This window comes from Arachis hypogaea, chromosome 15 (genome assembly GCF_003086295.3).
Source record: "Arachis hypogaea cultivar Tifrunner chromosome 15, arahy.Tifrunner.gnm2.J5K5, whole genome shotgun sequence".
In the NCBI taxonomy this organism is placed as follows: domain Eukaryota; kingdom Viridiplantae; phylum Streptophyta; class Magnoliopsida; order Fabales; family Fabaceae; genus Arachis; species Arachis hypogaea.
This window is the reverse complement of record NC_092050.1, coordinates 89,027,289-89,031,781: the sequence shown is the minus strand read 5'-3', so window position 1 is coordinate 89,031,781 and position 4,493 is coordinate 89,027,289. Positions and strand designations below refer to the sequence as shown.

The 4,493-nt window shown below is 39.9% G+C and overlaps 1 non-coding gene across 1 annotated transcript; it reads right to left on the bottom strand.

The window, feature by feature from the left end:
• Positions 1 to 962: 962 nt before the first annotated feature.
• Positions 963 to 1,070, bottom strand: LOC112753874 (small nucleolar RNA R71). Its single transcript, XR_003178237.1, has one exon. It is a non-coding gene; the product is annotated as a small nucleolar RNA R71 (small nucleolar RNA).
• Positions 1,071 to 4,493: the final 3,423 nt, after the last annotated feature.

Here is a 4,493-nt window from a genome sequence, read left to right as displayed (position 1 = left end):
TCTCTGTGGGATTTGACCTCACTCTATAGTGAGTTTTTACTTGACGACAATCTGGTACACTTGCTGGTAGAAAATTGTTGAGAGACAGTTTTCCGGTGAATCAAGTTTATGGCGCCGTTGCCGGGGATTGGTTTTGTATTGACAATTACTAAATTGGAGGATGACTAGATTGAGTACTTTTCCCTTCTTTTGATCATTGAATTTTAATTTCAGTTGTTCATTTTGTTCTCTGCTATTTTTAGTTGTTTCTCTTTAATTTTACCTTACTGCTTTACTTTCAGCAAAACTAACCACTAAGTCATTAACTGTTTGATTAATTGCCTCAATTGATCTAACCACACTTTTTCATTAATTGTAAATTTTTGCTGGTTGCTGCTTGTTGTGCTCATTGTATGACAGGTAGAAGAAAGGTTTCAACCTCATTTGATAGTGAACCGGAAAGAACTTTCCTGAGATTAAGAAGGGAAGCAAAAGGAAAGAGGGTTGTTGGTGCAGAAGAAGAGGAGGAAGACTTTGATATAACCATGGAGGATGATATGGCAACCCATCATGAAGGAGAGGTGTAGAGGTGGAGCCAACCCTGCTGGACAAGAGAGGAGAGTTCTGGGATCCTACATCAATCCAAATCCAGGAAATTATGCCAGCAGCATTCAAAACTAACTATCCATACTAATAATTTCGAATTGAAGCCACAGCTCATAACTCTTGTGCAAAACAACTGTTCTTTTGGAGAAAGTTCCTAAGAGGACCCTAATGAGCATCTTACTAAATTTCAAAGGATCTGTGACATCGTTAAATCCAATGGTGTTCACGCTGACACCTATAGATTGCTACTGTTTCCATTTTCTTTGAGGGACAAAGCATCAAAATGGCTGGAGTCATTTCCCAAGGAAAGCTTGACCACCTGGGAAGATGTAATAAATAGATTCTTAACAAGGTTCTACCCTCCACAAAAAGTAAACAGGCTGAGAACTAAAGTGCATACATTTAGACAGCAGGATGGTGAGACTATTTATGAAGCCTAGGAGAGGTTCAAGTATTTGACAAGGAAATGCCCCCCTAATATGTTTAATGAGTGGGTGCAAATTCATATCTTTTATGAAGGGCTGAATCATGAATCAAAAAAGGCTGTAGACCACTCATCTGGAGGTTCCCTAAACAAGAAGACCATTGAAGAATCCATTGATGTTATAGAGATAGTGGCTGACAATGAGTATTTTTATGCCTCAGATAGGAGCAACAACAGGGGAGTCTTGGAATTAAATCATATGGATACAATCCTGGCTCAGAACAAGATGATCACCAAGCAACTGGTTGAATTGACCAAGCAAATGGAGAAGAATCAGGCTGCAGCTATCCACACTCAATCATCACCTCAAGGAGATTTGGACACAGAAGAAGGAGTTAACTGGGAGGAAGCTAATTACCTTGAAAACTCATCTAGGCAAGCTAATGATCCATACTCTAAGACTTATAACTCTGGTTGGAGGAACCACCCAAACTTTGGGTGGGAGAACCAGCAAAACCAAGGCTAAGACCACAGATCCTACAATCCAAACCAGTATAACAACTTCACTCACCAAAACTCCAACCAAAAACCATACCAGACCACACAAAACACTTATTCATAGCCACCATACTAAAACCACAACAACCACTCTCAACACCCCAATTTCAACCAACCATCACCACCTGATGAGGACAGAATTGCCAAAATGGAAGCAATGCTTGCAAACCTTTGCAAGGAGTCTGAAGACATGAAAAAATTCAGGGAAGAAGTGAGAGGTAGTATAAAGAGCCGAGGAGAGGTTCTTAAGAATCTTGAATCCCAGGTAGGACATCTTTCACAGCAAACTCCGAAGTCTACTGATAGTTTCCCAAGTGACACAAAAAAACATCCAAAAGGGGAAATGAAGAAGGTGAAATGGGAAGAGTGTAAGGCAATTACCCTTGCAAATGAAGAAAGTCAGGAAGGAGATTCCAGCAAACCAAAAGAGCATAGCCAAGGAAATTTCCAGAGCAACTTGGAGAAAAAGGAACAAGGAGCTGGATCTGTACAAAGAAAAGAATCAACAAGGAAGGAAATTCAGAGACCTTATGTGCCGAGGGCACCATTTTCTCAAAGACTAAGGGGAGGTGAGAAAGAAAAGTCATATTCAAGATTCTTAGATGTGATTGCATCTCTCAGTGTCAACAGCCCCTTCATCAAAATTCTCCAACAGATGCCCACATACATCAAGTGTATGAAAGAGCTGCTGACCAAGAAAGGAACCTTATAAGGGGGACAAACAGTGACAATGAACAAGGAATGTAGTGCCCTTATTAAGAAGGACATACTCTTGAAAAAAAAAGATCCAGGGAGCTTTCATATTCCATGTGCCATAGGAGAGACAAAAATTGACAGAGGATTTTGTGATCTAGGAGCTAGCATAAATGTGATGCCTCTATCTCTTATGAAGAAGTTGCAAATCAGTGAGCTGAGATCCACGGATGTAATCATCCAGTTGGCGAATAAAACTCAGAAGCAGGCCCAAGGAGTAGTCAAAAATGTATTGGTGAAAGTAGGAAACCACTTCCTCCCCACTGACTTTGTTGTTCTGGACATGGAGGAAAGTTACCTCCATCCCATTTTCTTGGGGAGACCATTTCTAGCCACTGCTAGAGCACTGATAGATGTGGAACAAGGAGAGTTAATCCTGAGAATACATGATGAACATCTCACCTTCCATGTTTTCAAACCTACATTTGAGTCTGAACTAGAACTTAAAGAGCTGAAGGATGATCATAGCAACATGTGCTCAAAGGAAAACAACAGTGAATCAGTAGTTGAACCCCTGAAACAGTCCTTGGTGAACAAGCAAGAATTTCAAGAGATACAGCAACCGAGGGAACTCAAGAAAAAACTGAAGCCACAAGAGTTGGGAAGAGCAGTTAATGAGGTACCCCCTGACACAATAATCACTGGAGCACGATTGGAAGAAGAGAAAAGAGTTGTGAAGAAATTGCCAAGGGGTTGGAGAAATAAGGATATTCCTACAGAGGGTTTTTCCCCTGGAGACAAGGTGATATCAGCCCACCATCTACCAAACCCACCCCATCTTCCAACCATTCCATCTCAGTTACCTCAAGTGTTCACCATCAGAAAGGTCCTCTCCCTAGAGCATGTAGAGATCATCAAGGAATCAATTGGAGACCACTTCACTGTAAGGGGAGAAGACCTAAGGCACTATAATCCACCATGACAAAGACCAACCTTCAAGCTAATGACGCTAAAGAAGCGCTCCATGTGGGGCAGCCCATGATTTTTATTTTTTGTTTTTTATACTTCAGTATGAATAATAAGTGATGCTCTAACATGAATTCAAGCTCGCATAGACAATTTTGACAATTATCCATGACATTGTGAAGCATATAATCCAATTATAAGTTTGGTGTGCTTACAGGCACACTAAGATACCTTTCAAAAATAATGATCATATTGCCATTTTGACAAGTGTTTCTTGGAATATATAGCCAAACATTAAGTTTAGTGTTCTATATATTGCAAGAACGAAGCATGAGAGTCAAAGTCTTTTGAGTTTTGAAAGTCATGAAAGTGCAACCATGTTTATATAATCTTTAGTTCATGTTTAGAAATAGAAAAATAAAGTGTTTCTCATGATGGTTTAACCAAAAGTGACATTAATCCCGTTGAGATCTCAATGACAATACTTGGAGGAAGTAACACTTTGTACCATACAACCAAACACTAAGTTTGGTGTCCTCCAAGACTATACATGGTAGCACCAAAAAGAGTCACGGTTGGTTAAACAAGCGTAAGGAATGCTAGTCAAATTTTTAGTTAGATATTAATTGTTCTCTTGCCGCCACTTGTTAGTACTTACTTCTTTTGTCTTGTTATGATGGTTAGGTGAGCAGAGAACTATTTAATGAAAGGAACAAGACAAGGAAGGGTAAAGTTAGCATGAAGACAAAAGTAGATCACATGGCTTGGAAGAAGCCCTTGGAAGACCGGCCCCACATGCCTAATGAAGAGGCAACTTTTGTCCTCATTCATCTTTACATGCAAACTCTTCATTCATAACCTATCCCAAGGAATCCTAACCATCCATTCTTCATTAAAGCTTACTATAAATGGCTTCACTTGGACTATGCATATGAACTAAAATGTTCATACTTCTTGTACCCTAAACTAATTCGGCTATTGTGTTCACTAAAACCAAGGCCTAGAAACCGTGTTCCTTGTGCAACAGAGCATCCTAGTTCACTTGCTTTCATAACACCACCTTATTTTCAAACACTTTTCCACCAAGAGTGCATCAAACCAACCTCCCATCTTCATAAACTTTCAATCCCTACTCGGGTAACTATCAAGGAAAGTATGGCATCTTCTTCAAGTTCCAAAAGAAGGAGAGGAAAGGAACCTGTTACTGAGGGAGTTGAAAACGACTATGATCGACGGAAGTTCATATCATGGTTCCACCAAATGCAAC